Genomic DNA, 23852 nt, shown 5'->3' on the forward strand with positions numbered 1-23852 from the left:
AGAAGCTGAGAGGCCTGCCCTGTAGAGGAAAAACAAACTCGCTGTGTGCACACAACCTAACTCCCAGGGTCTGAAAGGCTGGTATGAGCTGGCATATACATTCTCAACAGACATACTGTCACTTCCAAGGAGGTGAAATTGGTTCTTTCTGGGCATAGGGGGGAAAAAAACCTCAGCCTTTCTTTTTTTATGTACAATATAAAGCATAGATATAGATACAGTATGTAATTGGATTTGTAGTGTATCTGTAACACTAAGATTCAGTGGAGGGAATGTGATTAGAAAAATAAAAGTCTAAATGGTTTTCTTGGGCAGGTGGAGTGATAATAATTTTTAAAAGGCTGGGAAAAGCTGAAATAGGGTGACTGCAAGTCCTCTACTCTGCCCCTCTGCATGGCAGCTGCCTGTCCCACTGCCGTGCCTGACTGCCCTCCAATCAGGTTCTGCTCTGAGTTTTTCTCTACTGACTATTTTGCATGCTGGGAAGCAGAGAACAGGCTGCTGGCCACTCTCTGAAATAAAGTAGCTTAAGTCTGTGGCTTCCAGAAGGAAGTTTTAGGCTTCCAGTAAGTACACCTGGGTTGGCTTTCCTGATGCCATGGTGTCTTGAGGTATCTCTCTTAAATCTCAGGAGTGTCCCAATGCCAGTGACCTGAGACAGTGTATCTGTGGCCATCACAGAAAATATGTCTGACTCCAGAGAAGTTTTGCAAATGTGTGTAGAGAAAATTGGTCTTGGAATTGAAATATGGAGAGGCCGAAACCTGTTTGGCTCAGTGGTAGAGCGTCGGTCTGCGGACTGAAGGGTACCAGGTTCGATTCCGGTCAAGGGCATATACCTGAGTTGCGGGCACATCCCCAGTAGGGATGTTTCTCTCTCATCGACATTTCTAGCTCTCTTTCTATATCTCTCCCTTCCTCTCCATAAAAAATCAATAAAATATATTTTAAAAAAAAGAAAGATGGAGGGGATGCGGAGGGGATATTCTTTCCCTGACATGCCCTCTCCCTCCATGGAATCCACAATGGCTTTATACACCATGGTCCCTACGAAGCCACAAAACCTCCAGAAACAGGGCAGTAAAAAGTAATGAAATGCAATGTTCAGAAGACATAGAAAAGCCATGATTTACTTTAATCCTGGGGACCAGGAATAATACACCTGCCTGGGAACAGGGGATGGCATAATGTTGGCATAACATTGGGGGTTTAATGATTTTTTACCACATTTTATAGACCCTTTCCTGCAATTAAGGCTAAATAAAGTCAACATCTTCTCCACCTGCTGCCGCTCTCGGGGCTGTCATCGCGTGGGAGCTGCCTTCCCTCAGTCCCCGGAGTTCACAGATCTCATTTCCCTGCTCTTCTCCCATTCCTCTCCCCGCGATAATCCCCAGGGCTCTCACTTGAACAGTTTGTGGTAACAATGCGTTTCCATTCTTTTTTATTTTTTAATTTTTTTTAATTTTATGGTAAACTAATTGAGTTCAGTTGTATTTGTCCCATTGTTGTGAGTGCCTCAGTACACTTTTCTCTCTTAATATGGGGCATAGTAATTTTCCTCCCATCCTATTTTTATTTTTAAAAGATATATTTTATGGATTTCAGAGAGGAAAGGAGGAAGAGATAGAAACATCAATGATGAGAGAGAATCATTGATTGGCTGCCTCCTGCATGCCCCGAACTGGGAATCGAGCCCGAAACCCGGCCATATGCCCTAATTGGGAATTGAACTGTGACTTCCTGGTTCATAAATCAAGGCTCAACGACTGAGTCACACTGGCCAGGCTTCCGTCCTATTTGTAAGTAAGATTAATGTTAATGGCTATTCGCCCTCACCACATTGCTATTCTTTAAATCTGTCTCTCTTCTCTTTCTGAAGCAGACTCTTCAAATCCTTAGAGGTTTTTTAAAATTTAAATTGTGTTTTTATTTATTTTAGAGAAATAAAGAGAGAGAAACATTGAAGTGTGAGAGAAATATCAATTGGTTGTTTCCCGCATGCATCCCAACAGGGGATGGAACCCACAACCTGGGCATGTTCCCTGTCCAGAATCAGACCTTCGACCTTTTGGTGCATGGGATGGCACTCAACTAAGCGAGCCACACCAGGCAGGGCTAGAGTTCTTTTCTATGGCTATAGTGGTGTACATTTTAACCAATGTAGGCACATGAATGTCTTTTTGTTTTGTTTTGTATTTTTGTTAATCTTCACCTGAGGATATTTTTTCCATTGCTTTTCAGAGAGAGTGGAAGGGAAGGAGGGAGAGGAAAAAGAGAGAGAAAGAGAGAGAGAGAGAGAGAGAGAGAGAGAGAGAGAGAGAGAGAGAGAGAGAGAGAAAGAGAGAGAGAGAGGGAGAGAGAGAGAGAGAGACAGAGAGAGACAGAGAGAGACAGAGAGAGAGAGAGAAACATCAGTGTGAGAGAGACATGGATTGGATGCCTCCAGCACACACCCAACTGGCAACCAAACCCGGGCTTCCAGGCTGATACTCTAACCACGGTGCCACACCGGCCAGGGGGTCACTTCATGTCTTGGTTCAAGGATTCCTGGACAACCACCTGGGGGCCCTGATCCAAGATCTCATGATGAAATAAACATATACTCACACTTTGGGAAAGGGACTCTCCCCTGCATTCCAGTCTCTGTGTTCTGAGCCATGCGGAGAAGTTTAGAAGGAAAGCCAAGGAAGAGTGACAGGAGCCCTCATTTTGCAAGATCAAGGTGACTCAGTGGTAATTCTGAATTTTAGGTGTGTGTGTGTGTGTGTGTGTGTGTGTGTGTGTGTGTGTGGTTGTTTTGGGGGAGGGAGCTGAAAGTGTTGGTTAGAAACACCACTAGCAATTTCTAGTTGATTCAAATCAGTCTCCCCCCTTTTTTACTATCTTATGTAGATTCCTGCCCTGTTATAAGGCTGCATCGAGGCGATGAATTATTAAATTCTCAATACTTTATTTCTCAATACTTAAATTGTGGATGTCTGTGGTCATCCAGCTTTGATGCACCAGTCTTGCCGAACAAGGTGACAGAAGAATATTTATTTAAATATCCTCCCAGAAGGTTGCACTAAAATAATTACACGGGGGCCATTTATGTAACTGTAATAACAGTATATAAAGCCAATCTCTCTAATCTCCCCCCCCCCTTTTTTTTTCATTTTTAAATCCCAAATGGTGAGTGGCAGCAACGTTATCAATTTTATATCTCCATGCATGGGGTCCCAGTGGGAAGTCAATGGGGGAAGGATGGGGGTGGGGGGGGGAGATGGGGTTGTTACCAAGCCTGAAAGGTCCTTGGCCTCAGGCAATTCTCTGTGGTAGGATAAAGGGAAGATCATTATTCCCTTCATCACAGCATCAAAGGCTGCATTGAGAATCCTCTCCGAGGCTGAGCAGATTCCCCAGAGAACATTCTCAACTCTCCCCTGATCTGATTTTAAATAGATTAATGTTCTGAAAATATCTGCTGGCAGGGTTGGGACAAGGAAGCTGCAGTGGCTTGAATGGGTGACCTTTCTCCAATCTGTCACCAGGCTGTTAATGAGGGTGATGTTTGCATGTTTGAGATGGGGTCTCATGGGAGGGGTTACCGAGGAATGGCCCCTGGAGGCCAGCTGCCTGGACATCTCTTTCTCCCTCTCACTCCCAGCTTCCTGCCTTTCCCTGCAGGGTCACTGGCATCTGAACTGTGGATTTGTGATGTCAGGAATGGACGAATGAGAAGACAGACGAAGGAGAGAAAGAAGGCAACATGGAGGTGACCAGGCCTACCATCATCCTAAAAACCTCTTCTTTTTACTAAAAAGAAAACTGAGCCCTAGAGAGTTTTCCATTTATTTGGGGCTGATAATAAACTCAGAATTAGAGCTAGGTTCTCTAACACTGATTTCAAAATGTCCCTTTAACTTAGGTCTATGACAGCATTTCTAGCAGGTTCCTTGGGACTGGGGCTGAAATTTCTTATTTTCAGACCATATTTCTTTCCAGTTTCCTACATAAATGCCAGAGCCACGATAGCAGCCCATGCAGAATGTGCATCACCTATCCATCTATGAGAGTGGGAAATCAGAAACAATTTAAATATCCACCGAGAAGGTCGTACTAAAATTAACGGGCACACTTATAAATACAAGGGGATATTTGCTGCTGTTAGAGAGGAAGACGCAAATCTGTACTTGCTGATGCTACGACAAGAGCTACTGTTTACTGAGCGTTTGTTATAATAAATTCAGGTGCTAAGAGCCTTCAGAGTATTTCTGTCAAGTCTGAGAATAGCACCATAGATTGGTTGTATTTTCACTTTTCACTGGGGCTTTAGTCTTTCTCAATTCACTCCAAAAGTCCCCCCCAATCCATGCACATCACCCCCTTATTGTTCCAACTTACGTGGAACTAAGTCTTGATATATTGTTGTGAAAAACAAATCTAACCTGGTTGCATAACCATTTGTGTGGGGGCCTAATGATGTGAAGGTATGTGTGTTGTGTGTGTGGCTGCATGTGTGTGCATGTATGTGTATTTGTGCTTAATATTTTTTTGGAAGTATACACACCCAGATCATGGACCTATCATGTGAGCAGTGGGCTTATGGATGATTTTCACTTTCATTATATTTTCTGCATCGCTGGAATCGTCTCAGAGGTATTATGTATACACATGTGTGTCTAACTTTTGGAGTTAAAATTTTAAAGTTAAATAAATAACATTAAAAGCAGCAACAAGGCTGCATTAGAAAGGGAACACTCCTTCCAATGAATTATTGAGACCTCCCCCTAAAAAAAAAGCACTCAGAAAACTTGACTTCCTGAATTCCATTTGCATTTTCTTGTCTGTTTTTCTTGTCTGGGATACATACAGGCTCAGGTCACGTTCAGATAGCATTCAGCCCCTCAGATGCTGGATGGAGGGAGGTGGGGGGAAGTTAGAAGTGGGGGATGCAGGACCCCATTCTGAATACCCATCTTCCCAGGTTCTCCTGACTCTGGCTCAACCTGTCTTGCTGTTCCCCAGGGAGGCCCAAGTGGAAATGAGTCTTTTGGGAAGGGCTTTTCAAAGTAGACGTCCCTCAAACTCGGCCAATAATTAACTTTGCATCCTCTCATAAAATTGAGACTGTGGCTGGTTCAAAGCCCAGGACCCCAGGCCTTAATTGAATTAACTCAGTTTTCCATCCTTGGGAAGGATCACTCCGAACCATAACATTTAGCGAGGGCTGCCCTTCCTGGCCAGAACATAGCGCCCATTGACAGGAGGACGGCCGAGTCAGGACTGTGGCACGCACACGGGGCCTGACTGGAAGACGGGACACTCTCCGACGGGGACAAAACACTTTCTGTTCCCACACTTGAAAGCCAATCGGAATGCATCTCCACACAGCGCTGTCTCGGCCAAAGCAAAGAGAGCGGCGGGTCCACTCGCCCCACCGGCCATTGCACGCCCACACCTGGCTCCCTGACTTCGTGACTTTTCCTCCATGACTTCCTCCACTTGGAAGGAATGTTCTTTCCTCTCATCTCCACACCAATGTCTGCCCATGGCCTCCTTTCAGACCTAACTTGCCCCTGGTCTGCGATCCTGGTCTCCTTACCTCACGCTCCCTGAATCTGGCTTCACTCTGATTGTGTTTGCAGCCCTGGCTTTCTGAAATGCACAGGCTTCGCCGACTTCAGATTAAAAAGTTGCGCTGCAACAGCATGGAGGGACCCGGAGAGCATTACGCTAAGTGAAATAAGCCCGTCAGAGAAAGACAAGCATCACATGATCTCACTCAGATGTGGAGTCTAATGAACCAAATAAACTGATGAACAAAAATAGACCCAGAGACACATGAACAGATTGCTGAACTTCATAGGGAAGGCAGGGGACGATGGGTGGGTGCAATGAGATCCACCACCAATGAACTTGTATGCATATATGCATCACCCATGGACACAGACAATGGGGTGGCAGGGGAGGTTGGGAGTGGGCCAGAAGAGGTGAATGGAGGAAAATGGGGGGAACCTATATAATCCTTTCAACAATAAAGATTGTTTTTTAAAAGTTGTGATGCAGCTGAAACCGGTTTGGCTCAGTGGATAGAGCGTCGGCCTGCGGACTGAAAGATCCTGGGGTTCGATCCTGGTCCAGGGCATGTACCTTGGTTGTGGGCACATCTTCAGTAGAGGGGGTGCAGGAGGCAGCTGATTGATGTTTCTCTCTCATCAATGTTTCTAACTCTCTATCTCTCTCCCTTCCTCTCTGTAATATTTAAAAAGAAGTCATAATGCAAGAGGAAGCCCTATTGCTTAGTGGTCTCAGTCATTCCCTGAACCTGAATGAGGCAAAACAAGTCATTCTCTGTTATTTGGCTGTAGGTCCAACAACTGCAGGCGAGGAGGAGCTGAAATCACAGCGACAACAAACCCATGAGACAACAGGCCTCCCCATTACATAGCAAGTCCCCTGCAGGCAGAGAGCGATTCTTCTGTCACCTTGCTCAGCAAGACGGGCGCTCAATAAATACCTGGTGGGTGACACGTCTGCCTGTGAATCAGGAACAAGGCATCTCCCGTGCCTGAAACCTGGCAGGGTGTAGATATGAAAATACGGCTCTCAGGAGCTCTAAATTCTCGAAAGCTCAATTCCAGAGCACTTGGGAGAGTTTAGTCATCTTTCGAAATCTTACTGGTCTTGTAGGGAGAGGCTTTGCCTTTGAGGTCATCTCTTAGTGACCATGGACATCCACTCAAGCACACGGCACGCATGCTCCATCTCTGGGGCCTTCGGGGAAGAGTCTCTCTGTGGGATCTGAGATAGAGTCTGAGATTCAAGGTCAGCAGAGGGAACCCGCTGGGATTATTTTATTTGGATGACATTGCCATAAAGCCATTGCCGCTACAACCACGCGATTTCCCACCCATGAGAGGTGCCTCCGAGAAACCTGCCCAGCTGCCTTGCCATCAGCAAGCCTGGCTTTCCGTGATAAATGCATTTTTTTTTTAGGCCAAATGGTATGCAAGCAGATCCTTTCCCCAAACCTCGATTCCGGGTCAGTAAAATAACTGCAGCTCTGCCCTTGACCCTCTCCTTAATCCTCGGCATGTACCCACTTTTAACTTTTCCCAGGACTTTTATTTTCCGAGATTGATTATTTTCAGCAGATGGATGGGGTGTCTGCGGCGAGGCATAGCTGGTTGTACCCACAGCTCATATTTCATTAGATAAATACACTGCGTGGTGTAATCCAGGATTCTGCTGGGCACCCGGTCCTGGAAGAGGCTTTGAGGATAGAAGTCAATCAAGCCCGAGAGAGGAGAGTTACAGACACTGGACTTAGCGCTGTGAATGGGGACATTGGTGGGCGACTTCTCCGTTTATTTGCTCAGATAGTAGACATGTGGAGAGGCAGACGACCCACTCAGCTGCACGTCTGCTCTAAGATGTCATGGACTCTGCACGGAATAATCTTTGGAGAGAAATAAAGCACGGCACTCATTTTTTAAACAGTCGAGGATAGATCATGGAAAGAGGGTGAATTATGGAGGCAAATATTTTTGTATCTTGAAAATTTTTTTCGAATGGGCATGAATTTTTTTTTTAATGTAGTACTGATGTCTTTTTTTTTTTTTTTTTTTTTTTTTCAGGCAAGGATGAGGTTTTTCATAAAAGAAAGCCATGTGGTCAGATGTCACCCCTGAAGTTTGTGACGTGCCTAATGTAGGGTCCCAAGGAGTATGAGTGTTTCTTTAGATCCAGCTGCCACATCTTCTTAGTTATCACTGTGGAGAGAGAATGAATGCTAGTGCCCACGGAAGTGCACACGCATGGGTATCGAGGCTGTAGGAGAAATGAAAATGAATGCGTGGTTCATTTGCAAGAAATAAATGCTACCAAATTTAATGTTCTTGATACATGAGATCTTAAAGAACTCCATGAATAAGCCCCCCAAATAATATAAATATAGGTAAAGAAAATGAACAATTTTCATCAAAAGAAACACACAAATGGCCTATAAATGTATGAAAAATGTTTAGTCTTGATAGCAATACAAAGAACAGAAATTAACATGGCATTCCGTCTTATCTATTCCTGGATATTTTAAATGATTTAACTTTCACTTTGAGTGCAGGCTGACTATAAGGAGATTGCTGGTTGTCCATTCTCATACCAACATCACTTAAAAAATACACACACACACACACACACACACACACAAGTTTATTGATTTTAGCAGTAAACTTCATCCATCTATTTCCTATTTGACTGACAGGCCTCTGCTTAGAGTTACCTCCTCCCGGAAGCAGTTACAGGTCCTCCCCATAGCTTCAGTATTCCCCTAGGACAGTGGTTGGCAAAGTCATTAGTCAACAGAGCCGCAGTTTGCCGACCACTGCCCTCTGAACAAGCAACCCTCCTCTGTCCAAAGACACACACTTTTCCTAAAAGACGCCCAGGGAAAACAGATGTGGAGCTAGGCTACCAGGCGCACACCAGCTCCATCTCACACTCGGTACATAACTTGGGAGGAAAAGCCTAGTCTTCTCAGAAGTAGAAATGTAACCGGGGTCAGAAAAGTAGCTTGTACATTGGGTCGTTTTGGGACCAAATATATGAATGCGCATAAGATGTTTAGAAGCAAACCTGGCACATAGCAGAAGTGCTACCATTATTACATACGGATTCTCATACAAGCTGGTCTTGTATAAGCTGCCAGAACATAGTCTAGTTTATTCATTGCTTTATCCAAGGCCTAGAGCAGTGCTAGGCTTATAAGAAGTACTCAGTGAATATTTGTGAAACTAATGACTTGCTATATTAGATCTACTTTGGCCCTGCTCCTTTTTAAGGCAATGTTTTATTTATTGAACAGATGATAATTTCTTTATTTGAGTAGTCTGGTAAAATGCTATATTGCATTCTTGATAACTTGTCTATTCTTTACATTGAAGGTGGTTGGATCTCTCTCTCTCTCTCTCTCTCTCTCTCTCTCTCTCTCTCTCTCTCTGTTCTTTCTTCATGTCCTTCTGAATTGCAGATTAGAAAGTTTAAAGCTGTAATAGGCTGTTAGGTGGTAGTGAAACCCCTCCCACTGGAGGAATGTAAGCATCTGATGAGGGGTCAGCCTGGATGACTTTTCCAAGTCTGTGATTTTGTACCCTTTGTTCTCACTGCACTTAATAAGAGCAGTTAAGTGGACCATTTAACTAAATGGTTTTCCACCTATAGCTTATATTAGGTTAAATGCATTTTGCATATGTTTAAGATGCCTTTTAGCATGGTAAATATAATCTCACCATTTTTTTCTGACTCTCCTCGGGGATTCTGTGACATCAGGTACTAGAAATGCATTTAATCCCCTCCTCCTGCCCCCTCCTAGCAATTAGTTGGTGCCATTCCACGTATTTTACAAGTCATTTAACTTGGTCAATTTTTAATAATACAAATATATTGTATAATGTGACACTGCAATTTAAATAAGGACATATAATATTTTGTAAATTTCACATGTGGAAAAGAACAAGTGCATTTTCCCCCCTCTTGCTACCCATCGATATAAAAATAAAGAATCCTTGGGAAGGATTCTGAGCAAGATATCAGGAAGACGGGTCTAGTCTTGGCTTTCCCGCTGATAAGATGGGACAAGGACATCATGTTCTTCTGCATTTGGAGATTCAAAGTGCACAGCAGCCTTTGTGAACGATTAGGATCCATCAGACCCCAGAGCTGGACTCCTCTTGCATACTGTAAACCTATGATGCACCGAGGCGCTACCCAAACACTCCCCAGCCTAGCCCAGACAGCAGAAGAAACATTCTGACTTGGTCTGGCCATGCCAATTAGTTAAGAGCCTAGGTGAAAACAGGATGTGGGCTCCTGAGAATTGTAATAAAGACCCAACGTGCTGGCCTCAGCATCGGGGCTTCTGAGTGAGAGATTCTGCCTCTGTCTCCCCTTGTCCCTTCCCCACGACATACACAGAGGCACTTCTTCCCACCCAATGGCAGACATTCACAGACTCACTCCATAGCTTTACAGCACGTACCTTGTTTTGATGGCCAGCAGCCTCTGTTTGCTTGCCCTCTATTACTGATGCTGTTTTCTCCAAAGGATGTTGTATCCTATCCACCTAGAGGGGGAAACATTCTTTCAAAACAAGGCAAAAATGAAAAATCAAAGGAATCAAACAACCTCCTCTCTCCTGCTCACTCAGATTGCCTTGTGTGCTACATCGATGCAAACGGAGTCTGCAATGGAAAATAAGATTATGGCAGCAGCATATTCAGCCCATTGCTGATACCTTCGCCCTTTCCCATAACCTAAATTAGGCCCTCTCTGCCCAATGCTCTCTGACACTCAATACTTCCTTTTGTTAGAGTACCTGACACCATTTGGGTGATTATTTCTAAGTGGTTCTCTCCCTTTTTAGATGTAAAACCACAAAACTACTGAGCATGCCTGTCACTTTATACAAAATATTTGTATTATTATTTGTCTTGTTTCTGAGCTTCTCCCCTAGCATCTCGTGTAATGCTTCCTGGGACAGTAAGCACCCAGGAAGTGCTCTGATCCTATATTTAGTCTGGTTTTTGTTTTAGTTTAGCAAATAGCAGTATTAAATTAGGTGGGGATGGTGTGGATATGACGTCATACTTTTCTCACCGACTTATGGATACCAATGAGGTGCAAATACTTTTGGAATTCCTGTTTTGCAAGTTTTCTGCCAATGTGAATATGGGCAGAGAACACTTTAAAAACAGTCTACAGTCCAATGTATCGAAGAGGAAAATGTACAGTGACTAACACTTACATCCTCTTGACATGCGGCAGGTTTCAGAGAGTAACTGCCAAGCCAGTTCTTTAGGATTTTTCTAAGAAAATAAAAAGCATTGGGGGTTCAGCTTGAACCAAGTAGGAGGGAGCATAGAGTGAGTTCTTCCGCCCCTCTCAAGTTCAACCCCTGTTCTACAGGAAGGCTTGTCTGGATCTGGGGTAGAGTCATTCACTGGGCATTGGAGAAGAGGGACTCAGTTAAGTCACACACATTGTACTATGGTTAGGGAAGGGATCAGGCAGGCAATTTCTTGAGTAATTGATGGAAATATATCACTTCTTTTTTTGTATCAGAATGTTGTTGTTTTTTTCCTCTCCTTCTTCTGCTCCTCCTCCCTCTACATTGTCATTTTCTGGCTCTTTTAGGACAAAAAATAAAAAATATCCAAACATTTTCTGAAATGTTTCATAATGGAGAGACTTGACCAAATCCATCCCCGCCCCCTTTTATTTTTTGTAAATCAGAATGCAAGGGGTTCAATTTTCAAAAGCAGAAGGCGTTCTTTGGCCAAACCTATATGGAGCCCTTTCAATTTATGGTTCAATAGCCAGAAACAGGCAACAGCAGCAGCTAGATCTTTCTTTCTTTGTTCCCTTTTTCTTTTTTGTTCAAGTGACTGCAATCACCATGTTAAACTCATTATATCATTTCCTAATTTACTTGGAATGTGTATTTGTAGAGCTCTACATGCATACATATCTATCTATACTTTTAAGGAAAATGAAGTCAATATTTACCAATTTTTTTTTGTAAGTCAAATAAACCCAAATGCAGGAGACCTTTTGTAAGTAAGAACTCAGAGCAGCATGGAGGGCCTGCGTGCTTCGAGGAGATGATTTTTATAGCTCGCTTACTGCACTCACTCTGCCTCCATCTTCAGCCTGAGATCATACCTGATCAGGTACTTGGGCAATTGGTTCTGATTTCAACTGAAGTCTTGCAGTCCAACTTTATTTATTTAGATTTTGTTGTTGCTATTGTTGTGAAATATTACATTCGTTGCTAATGCCAAACTTCCAAGAAGAGATTTATGTTTTCCAGGTTTGCTGTCTTTCTTTTTCTGTGGTTTGCAGATTGATAGGGAAGGATGATCCTGAATTAGGAATTGTTTGTCCCCCTGGCAAATACGCTGATACATGGAAAATAGGGCTTGTCATGAATCATTTGATCGCAGGATCAGAGGGCACCTCACAAGCATAACTACTGTCTCCAATTGGTCTGGCCTCGAGCATTCTGTTAGCATTCTTTTCAAGGTTCAAGACATTAAGAAGTCTGATGGATACAAATCAGCTTCCTCTGGCATTTTATAAATAAGGGTTTATTTTTTGGATAGGCACCAAGATAGGCTTGCTTCGTGTAAGTTTTCAAAAACAAAACAAACAAACAAACAAAAAACCTAAGAAATATTAGGTCCTTATTTTCTCTCATCTTTGAAACCACAGGTAAGATAAGAAACAGTTTAATCCAAACTCTAATTCTTTGCATACCTGTAGGAAATATCCCACTTTCAAAGGGGGTTGGGCAGAATTTAGTGACCCTACAAGACTGTGTTCTCATATTCATTCTCATTCTTCTCTTCTCTCCTCTTCCTTCTTTCTCCTCCTTCTATCTCTGTCTCTTTCCTCTCATTCCTTTCTGTCCCTACAAAAATAAGGAAGAAGGATAAAGAAGTTATTTAGCTGGAACAGATTGGAACTGAGCAGAGTTGAACAGCCATGAATCTTCCACAATGAAATGCAAATTTGTCTAAGCGATGATGCCAAATATTTTTTGTCTTTCCGTTTCAATGGTAGCAATAGCAGAGAAGCAGATTGGCCCTGTGATCAGGAGGGAATCTTGCCCAACTCCTGGTCTTAATGAAACGGGGCCTTAAAAAACCAAGAGCAGCTTCTTGGCAGAGGTTCAGGGGCTCCATCAGAGAGAGGCTTTGGGTAAGCTCTCCCCACCCTCCTCTCATCCTTATTTCTCTTCTGAATCCTGTTCCCCTTCTTTCTCTTCTTCCCTCTTTTCTATCCTAGCTGCCCTACCCCTACCCATACTGCCCCATCAGTATTTTCTGGGTAAAAGTTTCTTGATATCTCTTAATGAGGTGATCATTTTGACTTTAGAGCACATCAGACCCGAAGTATAAAGAATGGTCTCTCCTAGTGGGACCCAGCTCGATAAAGTTATCAGTTTCCTTACGTCAGAGGGGGTAGGTAAGGCACAGAGATTCTGCTTTGTGATTATTTGACCTTTATCTGTATGCTGCCCCCTAGCCCTTCACCTCCACCTACGAGATAAACTGAGACTTCTACTTGGAGTGAAATGAGATTTTGCATCCTGATGAGGTGCAATTGATCAACACACCTGGCCTCCATATCCCGCTGAGGCCATGTGTTGGTTTGATGGTATCCTCTGGGCCTGGCTATGAGAAGACCCGATGGCCTGGAGAGGGGAGGGCTGTGGTGGTGGTAAAACAGAGCAGGTAGTTTGCTTGTTTCTCACAGTAGTTAGAATGTCGGGTGCCATGGGTTTGAGGCCCCCGGAGATATGATTAAGGAACATAGAGCAATGATATCCAAAGGCAGAGATGCTGGCCATCAATGTTTCTGTAGCGATAGATCCCCCCTGTTATGTTTCCTAAGCCCCAGAACACGAAAGTCCAGTGGAATAGCATAGGTTTCTGAGGCCAGAGAATGAAACCAAACTTAATACATTTATGTAAACTGGACTGAAAACCCTCTGATATGAAATTTGAGGAATCTTAGGAAATAAGGAATCATTCCTGCTATCCTTATCTGCCTAGTGAGATTTTTACCCCCTCATTTCAGTCCTTATAGGTGGACAACTATTGAATTTTCTTTAAAAGCAGTTCTGGGGGGCGAGGGGGGCGGAAAGTCTGGAAACATCGTTTGAACACGCTTGTTTGGAAATCTCTCTTGATACTGGCCTTTTGTAGTATTTTTTGAACCGAAGCATCCCGTGCTTTAACACATTATTTCTCCCCTGGAAACTGGCTTATTACAGCTGATGAAGTGGCCTTCCAAAATGTTAATTCAGCCTCACCCCTGTTCCTTCCAGCCATCAGTCAAGCTGAATTACATTTTCCAAGTTGATAATTTCCAGTTCCAGTTCTGTGGATCCCGTCTTCTCAACTTGTCATCACCTAAAATATTAGTTTTAAATTGGATAATAAAGATGCATTACATCTCTATCAAGTGCAGATAAAACAGCACGACACCTAATATGTTTGTAGTCCTCTACATGAAATGACTTAAGGAACTTTTCAAGAATATCTCCCCCCCAAACACCCCCAAACATAGATTCTATGAGTCAGTGGAGCTCACTTGAGTCATCTTTAATAAAATGAATTATGTCTGGTTTCCTGGGTCTCTGTTTATCTACTGAATATGAATCTCTAGTCTGAAAGAAGTCCGCACCCCAATCCCTTTGCTCCCACTTAACAAGCCAAAGTTTCAAAATAGAAGCTTTCTTAAACTGTACTAATTTCTCCTTTTTGTCTACCCTGTCTTCTCTTCTGGGGCAAAGGATAAATGGAGGATTTACTTGATAAGCTTTAAAAGATTTGGTGCATAATTCCACTGAGAATTTTCTCTTGTGCGTTATTGTCACCATTTTGGAAAGCCATTTCCAATGCTGGCTTCAAGCTATGTGGGGGAGAGGGGAGAGAAGCTGTAGAAGCAGAGAATCCCAGGATGGTCTGTTCAAGAACATATTTGGCTTGCAGAAGAATAGAGCTGGGGCATAGGTGACCAGGAAGAATTTATGTACTTTCTGAAGCCAAAGCTACAGAGTCAGCATCGTTGAATACATAACATCATTCTTTTGAGTAGTTGAGAGAACAGCTTTGAAGCCAGGCTGGGTTCAAATTCCAATAGTACTTACCTTGTAGGGTTCTGGGAGCATAAAGTACTAATATAAATATACTGTATATCAGCCCATAGTGAGCATTTGCTAAATATTAGCTACCAGCAGTTGAATGGCACTAAATTTCCCCTGCAGGAGAGTAATTCACCCCAAGTCATCCACCAACCTGCCAAGTGTGGGAACTAACTATTGTATTAAATAGGCTGGTCTGAAGTCATACAAATAAAAGATCTCAATGACATTTATTTCTTCAATTAACTTCCATTTGAACACTCAATGTATAGATAATGGACCTTATAAGAATTAATGATTCAGCCTGGCTGTCTTGGCTCACTGGTTGAGTGTCAACCTATGAACCAGGACATCAAGTTTCGATTCACAGTCAGAGCACATGCCCAGGTTGCTAGCTCAATCTCCAGTAGAGGGGCATGTAGGAGGCAGCTGATCAAGGATTCTTTCTCCTCACTGATGTTTCTTTCTCTCCCCCCTCCCCCCTGAAATCAATGAAAATCTATTTTTAAAAAAGAATTAATGATTCAAAGTTATATTAGTAACCCATCTATCCATTTATCCAATGAAATCTGTAGTTTCTTTACTCTGTTCCCAGGCCCCCATGGGGAAATAAAGATAAAAATGACAATAGTACTCATGCAGAAGTCAAGGCATAAAGATGAGTGATGAAGGGGTTGCCAGATAAAATTCAGGGAAGCCAGTTAAATTTTAATTTTAGACAAATAATGAGTAATTTTTTAGTATAGGTATGTCCCAGATATTGCATTTACTTTTGGGTGAGTTGATGAATCCCAATGTTCACTCCCTCTCCTCTCTTATCTCTAAGGCCACAGTGGGCACTCATCAGGCCAGGAAGGCCAAGATGAACTTAATAACCAAAGCTCAGATAAGTTCTGCTCTTCATGATGGGAGATAATGAGTGAGTCAAGTACATCTCAGACAAGTTCTCCAAAGTATAGACCAAAACTCTGTGACAGATGTTTTTTTCCTGTCTACAAATTCTGCTGTATATTCTCCCTTCACTTTCAAAAATTTTCCAACCAGCAGCACTTTCAATCAAAATTAAATACCTTCTAAGATACATTGTTTTCTAAGCTCTCACAAGTTCCCTATGGAAAACCATGGGGGAGCTACATGGCGAGGAGCAGCAGAATTTGTAAAAACTCTTTTTGATCCACTTATCATATATTTCCATACATATACATATATACATACATATACATCTATGATATATACATGTTTTGTGTATCTGTGTGTGTGTGTGGATATATATACACACAGTGTGTGTGCATCCCTTGAAATAGCAGTGGCTAGTTGTTCACTTCTTGCCGTGCACGGTGATTAACTGGAACATCCCTTGCTGCCTTGATGGTCTTGCACCTGAGAGTATGTGCTCTTTCGGGATTTAACCGAATCCTCCCAGACTGGGTGGTTTCCTGTCTGGCCTGAACTCGCAAAACAAGGGAGCTGCTGGAGCTGAAAATAGCACTTGGCCTGATGGCTTGGGCATTGACCGAACCTGGAAAAGTCCTGAATTTGTGTGTGTGGGGGGGACAAGAACACCCCAACATCAACAAAGTATTGAATGGATTGGCTGATGATGTCATAATTGTAGGGCCCGGGAGTTAGAATTTCTCAGTTCAGCTGCTTCTCTTAATTTACAAAGGTTCCATGATTTAATTTCTTGTTTTATCTTACGGTTCTTCCACTTCCCACACCCAGCTCTGTCAACACCCACTGCCGGCAACTTGAGTGCTGTGGCACTGTTATTAAAAAATACTTGAGTTGACAGTCTCAGGCAATGTGATGACTGACATACTAGTACACTTGATGTTCAGTAAATGTTTGCTGGATGAACTATAAGCTAAAAAGTTTACCATGATGGCCGCTCTATGTTGGCTGAAATTGGGTATGATGAGTGACAAGATTACCATGAAACGTCCTAAACCATGACCTCCAAAAAGGATGAACTTTTGATAACAGATGGCAAATCCATTAGGTTGATTCTGCCACTTCTCAACCACTTTCAACAAAGGAGAGGTGTTTCCCAACACAGCGCCTGAGTGGCCTTTATCTGCTGTAAAAATTTTTATGAAATTCCCATGTCCCAATACTCTCCCCCAAAATATCACATCCTAAGAAAGAACTTGGTTTAGCAAGGCTTTGCGACAATATGGGACGAAACTGCTTCCCTTATGTGTGTGTTGTGGGCCTTAATTAATTGTCACTTATAAAATAATTTGCGGTCTGGACAAGAGATTCCATGAGTATATATATTTTTTCCCTTCCACAAAATTTTCCACTGAGTAATGACTAACCTTTTTATTTCGGTGGAGCCACTGGTGACTGGTGAAAGGAGAGGCCAAGCTCAGCAGCCTAGATTCTGCTGCCATGGGCTTGAGCTCTTTCCACTTCCTTTTTAGAAAATCAGGCTACATAATTTTTCATGTGTGTGTCTGCTGAAAAATTTTGGTTTGTCACTTTTTTTCCTTCACCACTTCTGGGTTATTTTTTTCTTGTCTGCAGTTGAAACTTTTTCATATGAAGCTACACTGGAGGAGATGAAGAGGGAAAGAGAGAAGACCAACAGCTTATTGTCAAATAGTAAAGCAAATGATAGGTTGGGGACTTTTGATTAACAGGAAGTGAATACTGAATATCAAGCCATCATCAAGTCTTCACACACTCATGACAACTTACCAATATGATGTTTTGCTGTGTATTTATTTACATGGACAATAGCCAGATGTCAATGGACCCAGAAATAAACTGAGTTTCAAAACTCTTGCTAGTAGAAAAAAGACCGTTAATAGCAAGGATTGGCAAGAGTGTAGAGAAATGGGAAGCCTTCTACATTGTTGGTGGGCATGTACAATGGTGCCACCATTTTGGAAAATATTTTGATATTTTCTAACAGATAAATTTACCATATGGCTCAATAATTCCACTTGTGAGTATTTACCCCATGTTCACAAAAAGCATTATTCATAGTGGCCAAAAAATAAAAACAATCCAAACACCCATCAATTGATTAATAGATTAAGTCTCAATAATAAAATACTATTAAAAAGAAACAAATATGGATACAAGTTACCATATTTTTATTATGCTAATTGAAAAAAGTTATATGCAAAAGATATGTGTAGAATTATAAATACTGCACCATTCTATTCATATAAAATTATGAGAAAAGGCCAGTGTAGAAAGACCTAAAGCAGATTATTGGTTGCCTGCTGTTGTGCCTGGTTACTATTATTTCTGTAACCCTGGGCACCATTCTCTATTGGAGTTTACCAGCCAGTTGAAGTCAATTAGTAGATCTTGAAATTAATGAGATGCTTTGGGTTTCCATGTGTTGGGATGCTTTGGAGGGAAAACTCTTAATAACCCAATGAGCTCTGTATATCCAGATCTTGATAAGATTTTCCAAGTTGAATGAAAGAAAAATAAAAAAAAGAAAATGACACTCATATACAATTTCATAAACTAACAGACCTTTTTAGGATCTGACTGTCTTTTGGTCTTTTCCTGATAGACAGGTTGCTTAAGTGATGTCTACAGCCAAGGGATACTCAACTTATAAGGAATGACAACTGGCAGGTTTCTCTAGGGGCTATTGGGCAATGCCGCAGCAGCAGCTCCTGGGATTCACCATGGGAGAAACTTAGATTTCTTTTTTTGGAATAAATTTGTAGAAAATTGGGATTAGAAAAACAAGACGGCATTAAAAATGAAGGACAAATGCTGCATTTATCTAGGAATTTGCGAAAAGTAGTCAACTTCCCTCTTTGCTTCAGTTGTGCTGTGTGAACTTGACCTATGCTCTCAGCATCTTCATGGTCATTGTATTGTATACATTACGCCTTATAAGATAGTTGGGGAATGACATAGTGTGACCCACGGGGATCCCGTGTGTTTTCCTGGCATGCTTTCACCCTCACAATGTCTCCTGGTTGTTTACTGTTGCCATCCTGGGGCCTCTTGGTGAAAGACCTGAGTGTCTCTGCTCCAACAGGTGGGAGACTCAGGGAGGAGGAGCAAACCTGTGTTCAGAGTCATGGCTCTGGAGAGAAAACATGCAATCTGGAGACCTCTTTCTCTGGTCCTTGCACAGTGCTGTGTGCTCCTGGCTTGTGTTCTCTTTGCAATCCAAGTACTTGAAATAGGAGGGGCCATAACAGAGGCATAAGCTACACGCTGAGTTAGGAGAGGGAAAGGGTATGTTCCTGTATAAAAATCAGGAAGGGGGTCATAGAGGAAAAAGCATTCAAATGTGAAAGATAAATAGGATTTTACATGAGAACATTTGGAGAGTGAGCATGCTAAACAAAAGAAACAGGGTAAAGTTAGCTGGTACCATTCTATAGGGTGTTTGGGGCCACTGAGAAAAATCGCCATTAGTTGAAATGTGTTTATGAATGAGGGAAACAAATGAGCAAAAAAAGTGAAGAGGAAGATGATACGGAAAGGTAGATCAGACCAGTTGTGTTTGGCCTTGGATTCTAGGCTGAGGAATGTGGAGATATGCAGTTGGCATGCCAGGGCTATCCACTGGTTTATTTTTAATTAATTACCCAATTTAACAAATATTTTTAAAATGTCTACTTTGTGCCAGGCACTGTCCTCAACAAGCTCGGGCTATTTTAATAAGGAAAATACACAGACAGCTCTGCCCTCATGAAAGAGTCAGGCAATTGATCATAAACGTAATAAATGACATTTATTATGACAATTTAATATATTACTTCAATAATAATTATATTTAATTATAATAGACTCTATAGTAGAGATAACTTTTATAGAAGAGTGTGTAGCAGCCACGGAGTATCCTAAATGCTGAGAGTAAAGGGTGGGTTGTAATGTGAGAAGAATAGTCAGAGCTGCCTCACTGAGAAGATACCATTTGGACACATCTTGAGGGAGGGCAGGAAGTTTGCAATGAACATTCCAGGCAGAGGGAACAGTCAAAGCAAAGGTGGGAGCATATATCATGTTGCATCATGGGATAGGGTGTACTTGTGGGGGAATTATACAACTGTCCATTGATAAAGTACATGGATGTGGCTACTGCTCTCAGAATGATGACAATTATGATATGACTGCCTAGGCTGCATTAATTCTTATGTTTAAAGGCTTTTAAGTGGATAATTTCAACATTTTGCCCTTTAAGCAACCTTGTGAATGTGGGAGGAGTAGGTAGGATAATTCCCATTTTATAGATGGTGAAACAGAGTCCCAAGACATTATGCAATTTGCCCAAAGTCAAACACAAGGTTTAGGAATCTGTACTCAGGCCAGAACAACGCCTCACTGTGGGTCTGTGGGCTGTCATCGGCAGGGGACACAGTAAAGTTCTCAGATGAAGAGTAGGAGGACTCCTATAAAAAATAGTCCTGTGATGTCAGGACTTCGGGAAATGCCACCCCCACCCCATTCCATGGGCTGCCTGAGGCTCATGGAACTACCACCTCTCCCCTTAGGAACGTCAAGTCCCAATGTTGCCACCTCCGATGAGATCCTCAAGTCTCGGTGTGCTTGTCTTGGCGGGTGGTGGAAGGAACGAATGTGATTCTCTCATCCTACAGCACTGGTGTTCTTGGGCTAGGGGCAAAAAGTTGTTTAGATACCAAAGATGGTGCATCCAGTTCTGACTGGAGTGAGAAACCTGCTCTTATGGGGTCATTTTTTTTGCTGACCCTACGGAGAAAGCAGGAAACCTACAGGAATGTGTCACCAAGGGACACCACCTGGAAACACGGAGTGATGGACACAGGTTCCGAGGAGGGAAGTGTTACTCTGGTTTTCACCTTGGGAACGGCCACAACCCACCTCCTCGGCTTCCGGAGTGAAGTTCTCCAAACACTAGCCAATGGCATGCTATTGGCATTAACTCCCTGAGAGTGGTCAGCATGTGCTGTTCTACCACTCAACTAAGTGCGAACTGAATGAGATCCCTTGGACTTGCAAATGAATCACAGGGCATACACTCTCTCTCCTTGTAGCACATCCCTAAAGCTGATCTATGGCCCTCTTTCCACAATTCAGTTGTTACTTCTCAGGACACTTCAGTTAAAAGAAAGAAAATAGTTCCATTTCACTGTTTTCTAGAACTCTTTTCACCAAGTTGGCTAGTGACAAAGACAGAAAATGCATTGTATACTAACTAACAATTTTGATGAGAAAGGATCTTTCCTTGCCTCCTTTTCTTTTCCTTCTTTCTTTTTTTTTCTTTCTCCATGCCCAGCCTGGCTACCAGGGCCGAGTGCATTGCCAAGAGTCTACATTACAATTTTCTTCCGAGGGATGTGTCAAAGGAGAAACAAAGCAAATTTCTCCCACATTTTATTTTTAATCTTCTTCACAAAGACAGCCCCAAATCCCTTAGTTCCGCTTTAATCATCTGTCTCATGACAAGTGCTCGGATGCCCCAAATAACTGTGTCAAATCAGATTAAAATTTTAAGTCCTCCGTGGAAGCGCAGAGCCGGAATGCCTCTGGTGATCTGAGTCCCTTCTCGCTCTACCCTGAAGACAGCTCCTGTGACCCTAATTCAGGGATCAGTGGCTGGATTAGAGGAAAGAGATGGAAAACGGTTGTGAAGGTGTCAACTGCTGCCAATGCTGGCGGCAACAGCCCCCTGGAAGGAATGGTGCTCCTGAGGAACAGACTTCCTTCTGGAAGAAGGGGCTCCTTGGCCAGCCTCCTCGGTGGGGTTCCCGCAATAGACCGTGGACAGCAGTGGTGGGGTTCAGGGTCACACGACTCCTTCAGGGCAACACTGTTGAGCTCCTGCCAATAGGCTGTTGACACTTTGTTGACCATTTTTTCCTCTCTACCTACCTACTCTCTCCTACTCAGCCTTCAAACTCTCAGGGTTCCCTGCCCAACCACCCCCACTCGTCCTTAACCTGCTCTCCGAATGCCTGGGAGACTGGCCTAAGGGGGAGAGTAGGATGCTAACAAGGGGTGACATCAGAGGGTGGAAAAGGGGTCACAGAGGAAACAGGAAGAGATGTATGGGCTACAAGGAGTTACTGTCATGCACCAGGACTCCTTGAGGCTTTCTGAAAGCAGTGGGGTGTCTAATGGCAAGCCACATGATGGAAACAGGATTGTATGGGGAGGGAGAATGTTCTAAGGACACAGGCTAGGGCTGTCCCCTTTAGCAAACAGAAACACATGATATCAGGTTGATTCTGAATTGCAGGTAAGACACAACATCTTCTTTTTTAGTGTAAGTATGTCCCATGAGCTATGTGGGATATATTTATATTTTATTATTTGTTTTCTTATTTATTTTAAAATATGTTTCCATTGACTTCAGAGAGGAAGGGAGAGGGAAAGAGAAAGATAGAAACATCAATGATGAGAGAGAATCATCACCTGGCTGCCTCCTACTAGGGACTGAGTCTGAAACCCAGGCATGTGCCCTGACCGGGAATTGAACTGTGAGCTCCTGGTTCATGGTCTGATGCTCAACCATTGAGCCACACCGGCTGGGGCCATACTTATATTTGAAATAATTATTCGTTGCTTGTTTACAATTCAAATTTAAGTAGATATCTTACAGTGGCAACCCTGACCAAAACCCTGTATTAAAAATATAATTAATTTAGCCCAGTGGGCAAACAACAAATACAGGAGCCCATGCAAATATACTCAGCAGGTGAGAATAAAGGCCCATAAAGAAACGTGACACGGAGTAAGGGGAAGGTAGCTGGAAGGAGAGGATGCTGTTTGGGGAGAAATACAGTGTCTGGTTAAGTGCCTAGGTGTGAATCCTATCTTCATATCCACAAATAGGTGCCTTTGTCATCTCATCTGTAACAACGCAGCTAGAAATAATGCCGCCTCATTGGCTCCTTGATTTAAATGAGTAAATGTGTGTTACGAAGTCAGAATCTATTCTGGCCCCGTGAGTGCTGGCTTTCCTGGTTCCCACTGTCCTGATCCTACTCTTCTGCCTCACTGGCTGCCACATCCCAGCCCCACTATGCAAGTGATCCTAACTCACCCAGAAACCTTTGGTTCTTGTTTGATATTTAATTAATTTTACATGCCTAGTGAGAAAGGATTTATTTCTAATGTGGTAGGGGGAGACAAAATTTAACTTTGGAAATTCTTTTTCACAGATAATTTGGGAAGCAAGAGGAGATATTTAACCATTCCTGTTGAATTTTTAAAAAATTTAGATGATGCTATTATACTAAACCATGTAAAATTGTTGATATTTATTAGTAACCTACAAACTCAGCCATTTTATATAGCTAAACTTATTAAACAAATAGATATTAGGCTGGATTTTTTAAAAAATGTTGTAGCCAATTTTATCTCACAGCATAAACCTGACTTCTTCATTTACTCATTTTTAATAAAATAGTGTTCACTGAGACCCCCTCAATGTCCCATGCCATGGCTCCTGAGTGAAGTTCAGTTGTTTTTTGTGTAATCACTTCTTAAAAATTCTCTAAATTTGCAAGATGCATTTTTCTCAATAGAGTTATTTTTTTTTTTAATCTTGAAGTTACACTTAAACTTTATCAGGCAGCCATTAATTCATTTCCTAGTACAGAAAAGGCTGTCAAAAATAAACCATTATTAATATCACTGACCACAGGAAAAAATAGAAGTATAACTTTTTTATTGCATAGATAAAAAATATGTGTATACACACAGACATACTGTACACACACACACACACACACACACACACACACATATGGAGAGGAGTTTTGTCAGATCTTTTAATTTCTATTCCTGTCCTTATTATCCTAATATTTAACTCTTCTTTTATTTCTTATCTTTTAAAATCTTTAATAATAAAGTTATGTTAGTCTAGAATCAATCACTTAAATAAGATGACTAAGAGAGTGTGAAATATGGTTTCTATATATGCTTATACACATCCATAGAAACTCAGTATTTCTTTGTTTAATGGAATTTCACTCTTTTTGCTTATGTAAGACACTTCAGTGAAAGTCTAGAAACTTCCAGCCCAGATAACTGTCCTTAGCTCCTGGTCTCTCTGGTTCTGGTTCCCTCGGGATCCCTTCCCCTTGGTCACTGTTTCTCTGCCTTCCCTGCCCTCTTCAAAATTCCTGACCAGAACCCTCCCCCCTGCCTAGAAGGTTAGAGCCTGTGGATGGATGGGCAGCTGGTG

The sequence above is a fragment of the Pipistrellus hanaki genome (assembly GCF_964339955.1).
Source record: "Pipistrellus hanaki genome assembly, chromosome: 16".
Classification (NCBI taxonomy): domain Eukaryota; kingdom Metazoa; phylum Chordata; class Mammalia; order Chiroptera; family Vespertilionidae; genus Pipistrellus; species Pipistrellus hanaki.